The 11,109-nt window shown below is 43.8% G+C and overlaps 1 protein-coding gene across 12 annotated transcripts in view; it reads left to right on the top strand.

Moving 5' to 3' along the window:
- Positions 1–11,109, top strand: part of LOC102414331 (zinc finger protein 665-like) — a 53,627-nt gene that overhangs the window by 22,780 nt on the left and 19,738 nt on the right. For 2 of the 12 annotated variants that reach the window (XM_045163312.1, XM_044931508.2), the window contains exons 1-2: positions 7,928–8,218; positions 9,484–9,614. The exons of 8 other annotated variants lie outside the window; for them this stretch is intronic. The gene's annotated coding sequence lies outside the window, so the exon portion shown is untranslated. 2 more of the 12 variants (XM_025270256.3, XM_025270259.3) reach the window with 2 other exon arrangements.

Below are 11,109 nucleotides of genomic sequence, written 5' to 3'. Positions count from 1 at the left end.
GAAACGTGGGAGGATTTATATGGAGAGCAAGCTTGCACAGGTAATGAATATTGTGTGGTTTTTTACATCAAATATTCACCTTGGATATAATGAAGTGATTTGTGCAGGTCAGAAACTGTACAGATATACCGAATTTGGAAACACATTGAAGAAAACCATATTTCCTCAAGATTCCTCCCAAAATTCATATTGGGGAGAATCCGTATAGCGGTAATGAATTTGGTAAAATTTTGGACTTAACAACAGATCATATAAGAGATAATTCATTTTAGGAATAAATAAGTCTTTAGTTTTCTAACAATTAACCTATTATATTAAGGCAGTATAATTATGTCAGGTGTGTTGAAACTTAATAACGTGTGGAAATGACCCATTATCTTCAGTGTGTATTTAGTTACTTGAGTTTTCTTGAGAAGGTGACATTGTTTTTCATGACATTTCCACAAGGTTTGAAAACTTTTATAGCTTTCTTTGAGACTTTCATGATGGTCTCTGCAAAGAAATGAGTAAGAGGAAGGGGCAGACTTCCTTAGCTGTGGTTCATTCATATCCATTTTTCGTGGGTAAACAGGGCCACTAAAATATGAAATTCAATGGTGTGTGAATTAGAATCAGTGAGGGACAGAGAATCATGTAAAAAGTTAAGACATCATTCATATTAGGGTGCCTTTCCATAGACAGGCCACCTTGGGTTATAGGACTGAATGCTGTACCATCTGACCATGAAAAGAGCAGGCTAGACATTATGGGACTTGGGCTTTTCTTGGGAGGAGAGTTGACAGGTTACTGGGGACTGACTGTGTGGGAGAAGTTATACCAGGGAAATGCTGGTCATTTTCTCCCTTAACTGGGAACTGCTGTTGTATATAAATGAACTGGGAATTCCTGTTGTATATAAATGATTAATGGAAACTTATTCTTTGAAATTGAAGAGACCAGTTTTCTTGAAAATTTAGTCAAAAGAACCAGAAAAGTATGTATGTGTATCTGCTTCAAAATAATTGCTGTCATTTATATTGTGGCTGTGTTTTATTCAGAATGTATCATAAGTCTTGTGTTCTAATAAAGTTTGTATCATTTGTTCCATAACTCTGAATGGATCTTGTTTTTTCCAGCTACACAGCTTTATGCCACCTCAGTTCTTCATAACAAACTAGGAATGTGCCAAAGGCTCTCAAGGTTGAAAGAAGGTAGAAGAATTTCTTTTCATGATGAAATCAAAGAATAGACAAATTTGGGATTATATACTAATAATTTGCACTTGAGTTATTCTCTCCACACTGTCCATAGTGGAGCAATTATATTTCCTGATGCCTTTTTTTGTGCCTGAATGAAACTAATAGCATGTGCCTAATTTACATGAAGTGAAAATAGGAATAATAAATGGGCAAAAATTAGGAAATAAAAAACTTTGGAAATAAGGTTAAAATGATAGCTCTTTTTGAGCTTGGAACATTCTGAAAGTATTATTATTATTATTATTATTATTTATTAGCCCAATAGTTGTGGCTCATGGGGTCAGTAACTCCACAGCATGTGGGAATTTCCCCAACCAGGGATGTGTCCCATGTCTCCTGCATTGGCACGTGGATTCCTTATCACTGAGCCACCAGGGCAGCTGCGGAAATAATTTAGAACCCACACTATATGATGGAATTTTTTTTTTGTTTGATAGAGTAGAAATTTCTTATATTCAGTTGACAACGTATTGGTTCTTGTTACTTTGCAGTCACCCACTGGAACAGGATGGAATCAAACCCAAAGTTTGGTTTCAATATTGAGACAGATGTAGCCATATGCTAAAATGTTATGAGAATGTTAACTGCTGAAACTTTGTAGTGGGAGCAGGGTAGACTTAGAAGCTGTTGGGGGAAAAAGCTTGACTAACAAGGAATGGTGACATTCGTGGAGTGTTAAGATGATTACTGATGGCAAGGAGGAGAAGCTATCTGCTTTGGTGAGTTACCAGTTGGTATCAAAGAAAGGAAGCCTTAGTCTTTTGTCTCAGTCTGCCCAGAGAGGCAGCACAGGAAGTGGTTGTTTTTAAAGTCTAAAGAAGTCAGTAGTCAAACATGGAAAAACCACAGTGAGACTGTGTAAGAAAACACTGAATGTTTACTGATGCTATGAATTTATAACATTCCTTTTACTGCAGTACCAATATGTTCCATTGTTCTATACGGTTTTTGAAGATGGTAGTAGCTTACTATTTGTCTATCTTACTAAACAGATAAATTACTATTTACTGTCTCTTGCCTAAGGAACTTTTACAGTAGCCTAATGAACATTAATGTTTGGAAATATTTATTAGGTAATAAATACTAAACAGAAGTCCAGTTTTCCAGAGGATATTAGTGTTAATGTCACATTATAGAAATAAGTAATATGCTCCATGGTTCTTGTCAGCTGTAGTAAAATTTCTTTTCTTTTTTTTTTTTTTTTTTTTAACAATATTGTGATGGTGTTTGCCGCACATTAACATGAATCAGCTGTAGGCATACATAGCTTCCCTCCTTCCTAAACCCACCTCCCTCCCCAGCCTATCTCACCAGGTTGTCACAGAGCAGTGGCTCTGGTGCTCTGTCATACATCAAACTCCCACTGTCTGTCTATTCTACGTATGGTAATATACATGTTTGAATGCTATTCTCTCAAATCATGCCACCTTATTTCTTTTGTTTTCTCAATGGTTTTTCCTTAGCATTCTTGTCTGTCCACATGTTGTGAGCTAGGTTTAATGTTTAATTTCTATTTCTTCCATGCCTTACACTAACAAATACATTAGTCTATAGGTTATTTTGAGACTTGTAAGATTAAAATGCACATAAGACAATGAAAGGGGACATAGTACATGCCTTATAAATATGAAGAAAGTTCCTTTAGGACTTGAGTTCAGTCTGTTAATAAATGTAGAAGTATTTATAAATAGTGCAAAGTTGATAATTTTGGTGAAAATAAACTTTTCTCAAGACTTTATATTTTACAGTCTTTGTTGTCCACATCTGACAGCTTTCTGTAACAACAAAGAAAAGAAAGAAAATATATTACAATGTTTAAACAAAAAGTAACTGATATTCCCTTTCATTGAAGAAGTATTGACTGAAGTATTATATATTATGATGTATACAAGTTTTTCTCAAAAGTATTTGAAGCTATGTCATCACAAGCATGGAACAGAAACATTTTTTATAAAGAAGGCAGTTCTCGGTGAAGGGCTTTTTTTTTCTCTTTAATAATTATAAAATGTATTTCTGGCTGTGGTGGGTCATCATTGCTGCACTGGCTTTTCTCTCCTTGCAGTGAGCAGGGGCTATGAATTTTGTACATAAAATACATAAACCTGGCTGGGGCTTGCTTGGACACAGGAGGCCTGATGCCCCTTGTTTGGGTCAGTGCACAGCACTCAATGTCTTCTCTGTTTCCAGCTGTGCTGATTTGGTTTTGCTGCACGTGGACTTTCTCTAGTTGCAGCCAGCAGGAGCTACTCTCTAGTTGCTGTGTGAAGGCTTCTCACTGCTGTCGCTACTCTTGTTGCAGAACACAAGCTTTAGAGGACAAGCTCAGTACTTGTGTTGCACAGGCTTGTTGCTCCTAGACACGTGGTATCCTCACAGACCAGGGACCAAACCCATGTCCAGTGCATTGGCAGGTGGATTCTTTACCACTGGACCACCAGGGACGTGCCACTAAGTGTCCTTCAACTGAGGAAATCCCAGTATCTTTCAACCAGGATCCTCATGCACCTTTTAACTGGGGGGCTATGTATGTTAATATAGTGCCAAATAAAATTTGGTGTCCTTAAGCAATAACTACGTGATCTGAAACCAGGAGAGAATCCCCCAAACTTATCTGGACTGCCTGAGGGGGAGGATGGGCCCAAGGGCCCTTCCTGGTCTACCAAGGCCGGAATGTCCAAAGCACAGAACAGTGCCTGCTTTTCTCCATCCTGCATTCCCCTCAGGGTGCACTGTCGCTGGGCCACTGCAGTGACTACTAAGCTTGATCCTTGAAGAAGTGGAATGTTAAGACATTTTTCTCCTTAGAACCGTTAGTATGAAGTAGACCATTCTAAGAGTTGTGTGTTTTATATTCTAGCTTGTCATTCCCACACAAAGTTAGTTCTTATTTACTTAAACTGCTAAATAATTCTAATTCCTGGAATATTCCTGGGTCCAGCCACTGCCCTACATTAATCCCCACCCCACTCCCACCTACCCCCAGCCCTGTGGCCACGCCTGGTTTTAGTTCCCAGGCCTCTGAATCACTTCAGCCTCATTCGCAGGAAACTTTACTTTTGGCAGTTATTATCCCACAGAATTTCCAGCTTTTATTTTGAAACTGTTACCGATATTTACTTAAACTAATGATGAATCAGTGGTGCAACTCAAGACGTGAAACACTGTGTGGGTGCTTAGTCTCTCAGTCATGTTAACTCTTTGGGTCCACATGAACTGTAGCCTGCCAGGTTCCTCTGTTGATGGGGTTCTCCAGGCGAGAAGACTGGAGTGGGTTGCCATGCCCTCCTCAAGGGGATGTTCCCACCCCAGGGAGCGAACCCAGACTCCTGCATTCTGGGTGGATTCCTTTACCATCTGAGCCACCAGTAAAGCACCAAGTACTTCTAAAGGCTGACAAAAGGCCTTGACAACTAAAGGATGGAACATGCCAGTATCTGCTCTGGCCCACTTGGGCCCGCCCCTCATGCCCAGAAGCGGCGTTCAAAGCAAATGGTAGGTGTAGTCACTGTTGGAAACATGTGGTACTGTTTTTGTTCTTTTTTTCTTGTTAAACTGCGCCTCTGCTCCCTATCTGTGGTCTCGGGTCACCGGACTTTCCTACTCATCCACCCATTCCTCCACCCCAAGTAAATTCAATTGTGGACATGAGAGGTTTGATTCCTTTCCATGTAAAATCCTGACACACATAGTGCATAAAATATACAGTAAATTTTGGGGAAAATCATTTTAATTAAGACATGACACTTAATAATTTTACAAATATCCTGAAATAAGTGTTCAGGAACTAGTTTAGAATTTCAACTTTCGGGACCGGTGATGGAGCTGGAGTTTTTTCTCCAGCGTTAGGGAGGCTTATTACTGTCCTTTTCTGGTTTATATGACCAGAGTAATAAATTGACTACAAAGACTCTTCATTTTAGGAGATTATTTTTAGTGATGCTAGGTACTTGTATCAGCACTAGAATCATTGTATCAGCACTAGAGTCCAAGAGAAATATAGAATGGTTGCTGTGCTCTGTCGCCTCTGACTCTTTGAAACCCCATGGAGTGTAGCCCACCAGGCTCTGCTGTCCATGGGATTTTCCAAGCAAGAATACTGGGGTGGGTTGCATTTCCTAATCCTGGGGATCCTTGACTCAGGGATTGAAGCCCCATCTCTTGTAGCTCCTTCATTGGCCGGCAAATTCCCAACTGAGCCACCTGGGTAGCCCATATGGTCTGACACTAGTGTAGAAAATTTTCTATGAATTAAAGAAGTGGGTTTTTGTTGGATGTTTTCCAGTCAATGAAACCCAGTGGGGATAGGGCTGAATTTTGGATTGCTGACATGTGCGGTGGGTTGTGCTGTGTAATAGTGGGGAAAGATCCTAAGAGATTGGAGAATGTGAAGACATTTGAGGGGTAATTTTACATGTTGTGCATTAAGGTTGATTGCCAGTGCTGGACTCAAGCCTGAGATGATTTTATGGGATGGGTGGGGCGAGGAGCAGTTATTGTTCAGTACCTCAGTCGTGTTTGGCTCTTAGCGACCCCATGGACTAAAGCAGCCAGGCTTCCCATCCTGCATCTCCTGGAGCGTGCTGAAACTTGTCCACCCAGTCGGTGATGCCATCCAACCATCTCGTCCTCTGTTGTCCCCTTCTGCCTTCAGTCTTTCCCAGCATTCGGGACTTTTCTAAGAGTAAGGTTTTCCCATCAAGTGGCCAAAGTACTGGAGCTTCAGCTTCAGCCTCACTCCTTCCAATGAACATTCAGGACTGATTTCCTTTAGGATTGACTGGTTTGATCTCCGTGCATTCCAAGGGACCCTCAAGACTCTTCTTCAGCACCACAATTCAAAAGCATCAGTTCTGCGATGCTGAACTGTTGGGGGCCGGCGTGAGGCACTCCGCCCATGGCAAAGGTCATGAGGAAGGAGGCTTGACATACGCAAAGGCGGGATCGAGCCTCAGGAGTCCCCCTGGAAATCCTCAAGCATCTACCCCCATAACCAGAGCCTGCCTACTTTACTACTTTGTGCTCTCACCTACACCTCTGACTTTACGGGGGGCTGTCCCCCACCACCTCTTTCGGAGAAGGAGTTAACCTAGAGCTCCAGTTGATAAAATCCCCTGGGCGTGACAAGAGTGTTTTAACCTACAAACTCCTCTGAAGGTTCTCTAGCCTGCCTGACAGGCTTGTCCGGCCACATGTGATTGCTCACAGCCTCCCAACTGTGAGAGGCACGAGATGCTTTAAACCTTCTAAAAACAGGTTCTTTAGAAAAGTTAGAAAATTATTAGTATAAGTGTAATGGGCTGATTAGAAATTGTATTGGTGAAGGGTTTTTCATTTGTTGAGTCAATGTTTGTTGCTAAGTCTCCATATCCCCTGCCCTTACACACATTAATGAATATATAGAAGAAATAGGTATTAACGTTTGATATAAATCACGTTAGACCTTAGGCTAAGTAAATTCTTTCCTTAACTAAAACCCACTACACCCTCACCCTATAGGAATGTAACTTTATTTGGGTGGCGTCTGTTTTAAGAATAATCACCCCTGGAGAAATAAGTGTCCTGGTTGACTGACCGCTGTCACAAGGAGAGGGTCGTAAATTGTCAGCAGGCCCCCCGGCCAGAAGATGATGTAACACCCCTAAGACCTCTGTATACATTTGTATGAAGCACCTGACTTTGATAAAAGTCAGGACTGCTGACCCCGCGTGACTTTTGCATAACATCTCAGTGTATAAAAGTAGACCATGGAAAATAAAGAATTGGGATCAGTTCCTCGAAAGACTGGTCTCCCCATGTCTCTCTCTCTCTCTCACTCTGGTTGAGTCTCCATCTGGAGCGCGGAACCCACCATGCTTACTAATTATGCCTGGGCTTCTAAGATCCGACCGGGGAGGCCTCAGTGTCTCCTCTCCTTCGGGAGAACGGAAGGACGCCTGCGGCCTACGTAAGCGGTGCAAACTTCTTGTCTTGAAGTTTTATTGGTCCCCCGCGTAAACCAAGCTACTCAGCCTCTTTTCTCCACTGAATTTTCCTACTGAGCTATCCTTATTCTATTACTCTTTGTATCCTTAATTAACGTTTAATTAAGCAGTTGTTCCCTGACCCTCGCCTAGGCCATCTCTCCTTCGAATACCCTGGATCAGCTGGGGCTGGACCCCGGCACTGAACCTTCTTTATGGACCAAGTCTCAGATCCCTGACTACTGCAAGAACCATAGCTTTGAGTATAGGGACCTTTGTTGGCAAAGTGATGTCTTTTCTTTTTAATACAATGTCTGGTTTTATCATAACTTTCCTTGCAAGGAGCAGGCCTGTTTTAATATTCTGGCTGCAGCAGCAGCAGCAGCAGTCACCTTAAGAGGTGATTACAGTAATGAATTGTTTCTCCCTGCCCACCGCACCCCAAGGGCCTGCCGGCTTAGACCTGTGCGCCCCGCCCCGCCCCCGCCGCGCCGTGCCGCCCCGCCAACTGCGCCCTGAGGCTCGGCCCCCTACGCCTTGAAGCCCCTCCTTACACTTCCGCCGTACACCCGCGTGCTTGTCCTCGCTCAACGCCCCGCTCCCCGACGACCATGCTCCACTGAGTCCCCGCCCCCAGGCCGCTCCGCCCTTTCACTGCGCGTGCGCGCAGCGTCCCACAAACCCGGAAGCGGAGCGAGGGGAGTGGAGGTGTCCCAGCTCAGCGTGAGTTTCTTTCTTTCTAATCGAACCTGAGTTCAGTCTCCTTTCCTCTGTACCCCGAGCCTCAGGTTCGCTAGTGACTCTAAATCCCTGCGCCCGTCCTACCATCCCCAGCAAGCTCAGACCTCTTGGTGAGCGGCAAAGGGGCGCCTCCATTTTGCTTTAAAGTCGCTCTGAACCTGCTTCCAGTTTTTGGTTCATAGAGACGCTTCGTTTCGCAACTCTTTACTGCTTCAAACCATTTACTGACCTCACTGACTCCTCTGCCTTCGTACACCGCATAGGATTCTCTTCGGCAAGGTGGGTTTATTAGCTCCGCGGCCCCCACCCTCCTCTTCTCAGCCCCTGGCCACGCCGACTCCCCCCCTCCCGGAGAGGTCGCGCCGGCTCCCTGTTCCTGGGATTCTGGAGAGCCCGTCCCGCTGCTGATACCCCTTCCCTCCCAGTTCCTCTAACCTCAAGCCTCCTCAGGCGGGTCCTTTCGCCCCGCAGGCCTTGCCTTCATAGTGACGTTGCCCTGACCCGTGTCGGGGGAAGTGAGCTACTCCAGCCACGTGACACCCGAGGTTCTCCGTCCCAAATTCCACCCGTTGCAGTTTGGCTCTTGCGGGTGGGGGGCTTCTTACTCAGTCGCCATCCCTGCAATTAGGAGGCCAGGAGGGGTCAGAAGCAGCAGAGACAGCGACTCCTAGAGAAATAGATATTTGAGAAAAGCATGAGGGAGAAGCGATAGCAGCGAAGAGGATTGTGAGGAACTTGCGAAGAAACAATAGCATGAACAAGAATCGGCCTTGAAGGTAGCGGTTAGGGAAAAAGTTTAGAGAAAAGCAGGATTTCCTGAGAGTTAAAGGTGAGCAAGAAAGGGAGGTGGTGGTGTTCATTCCGAGTCTTTACGACCCCTTTATTTCCCAGAGTTTGCTCAAATTCTTGATCGTTGACTCGGTGATGGTATCTAACCATCTCATCCTCTGCGGCCCCCTTCTATAGCCTTCAGGGGAGAGGGGCTGTAAATCAGGGGTCCCAAAGAGAGCAACAGTGGAGGGGCAGTTCACACACAGAGCCCGCAAAGGGGATACTAGAGTTGGGACCTTGGCTTACAGAGTAATATCCTGCTGGGAGAGAAAGGGGACTCCTAGTGATTGGAGGAGCTGAGAAAGGAAACTGAGAGGAAGCATAGCCACTTGGGGGTGCCAGAGAGGGGAGGAAGGGAAGGCAGATATGGAGGAAGAAAGGCTGAAATACAGAGATTGAGGATCACCAGGGAGGTTGGAGAGAAAGCATCTTGACGGGGAACAGATGGCAAAGAGAGGCAGAATGGTAGGTAGGGAAGAAGTAGAGGAGGACAAGCACAGCAGGAGAGCCGAGGGGTAGAGGAAGGGAGACGGAGAAAGAAGTAGGGAAACAGATAAACCAAATGAAGTGAAAACAACTAGTGTGCAGGTGGGGGAGGGGACTAGATCCAGACGAGTGCCGAATCGATTTGATCAGGATTATTAAGTCGTGATACATTGATTTTTGGCTTTAGAATCTACTAAGTTTAAAACATTCCTTTTTAAATTATACAGATGAAAATGAGAATTGCAAAACTTCTGTCTGTAAGGCTTGTGCATTTTGTAATTATCTGTATTAAAAGATAACATCCATGTGCAGAGGCTATAGAGGTGGGGGCTGCGGCAGTGACTTGATTCTCTCAGAGGTGAGTCACCCCCTTCCCTTTTCCTGGTGCAGAGTAGAGGTTATGGAGAGGAGAAGTGGGGCAAGAACTGACTCTTACTACGTGATGCCTTTTCCAGGCACATTAAAAATATTCTTTGTGATGGTTTTAACTTTTTTCTTTCTCTTTATATTTCATTTTTTGTATCTTGGGATAAACACTGAACACCTACTTTCTTGTAAACAATTATTCCCTTGTGAAATAAGATTTGGTGGACTCCTGTAATTAATTCATGTCTTTCTTTTCTAAATATTCTGTATTCTCAATTTTTTACTTGGCACCAGAATTCATAAGTGAAAAAAAATTTTTAATTAGCTGATTCACTTTAGGTTTGTTTTACATTTATTAGAGACCCATTTGCTGTTTCTTGTTTATGTTATATCTTGAAAACATATTTTGGTAACTAATAAATAGTTATAGACCATTGTGATGAATACTTTGAATGTCAGTGATCTTTTATATTAAGAGTCAGGACCTTATTTAAGCAGTTAGTCTAATACCTCATTTTCCTTTCTTTTATGTGATTTGATAACTAGTGAGCTATGAAGTGATCTGATGATGCTTCCTCAGGACCAGAAGCTGAGCAACACTGACCCCTGAAATGATTGGCCAAATTGGGTGTGTGACTGTGTGTGTGGCAGTTCTTCTTGTAGGGAGAGCCCATTTGTTATGAGAACTTGAAATGGGTCCCAGTCTTCCAAAATGAAAAATGACAATAATAGGATGGAGGTGGGAGCATAGGCTCAGAGTCAGAGAGAATCATGAGCCGTCTCCTGTGAATAAAGGTCGATGTGAAGGGAGGCCTCCCACCTCCACTGGCTTCCCTGGGACTTCAGGGCAGCATCCTGACTCCTCAGGTGGCTCCACAGCCATTTGTCATCCTCAGGTTGCTGCCAGAGTCTCCAGCCTCATCCTGGGAGCCAACCCCCATTCTCTTGGTCAGTCCGTCCTGGTCACATTCAGTTAGTCCGTGCTCATAAACACCAAAACCTTCTCTGTCTTGGCAGATCTTAGTTGCTACATCTACCTTTGATCATTATATCACTGTTGCTCTTGCTCTTTTTGTTCCTTCAGCTCTAGGCCAGAGAGGTCTCCCCATCTCCTTCTGATATTCTTTGTCATGTTAACCAGGTTTATCGCCTCTATATTAATCACCCTCATCAAAAATGCCCTTTAATTATTTGGAGTCTTTTCTCCTTTCCTTTAATTGAAAGATGCCCCTCCTCCTCCCAGGATACTTGCAGCATCTCACTTTGGGGGTGAGGACTGGGAATGTGGGTTGGGCTGAACAATCCTCAGGGGAGACAGAGCATACAGGGTCGGTGATGATGGTTCTTGTATCTGTTCTGGACATTTCAAGTCTAATTGATCCTTACCCCATGTGGACACTTCATTACTCAAAACCAAAAAGATGTGAGGAATCCTGAAAAGCCCGAAAGATCTAGTGTCTTGAGGTGTCCCCATGTTTTAGTCTGCT

This window comes from Bubalus bubalis, chromosome 18, assembly GCF_019923935.1.
Source record: "Bubalus bubalis isolate 160015118507 breed Murrah chromosome 18, NDDB_SH_1, whole genome shotgun sequence".
Classification (NCBI taxonomy): Eukaryota; Metazoa; Chordata; class Mammalia; order Artiodactyla; family Bovidae; genus Bubalus; species Bubalus bubalis.
Note: the sequence above shows the minus strand (reverse complement) of the source record. Positions and strands in the feature narration are given on the sequence as shown.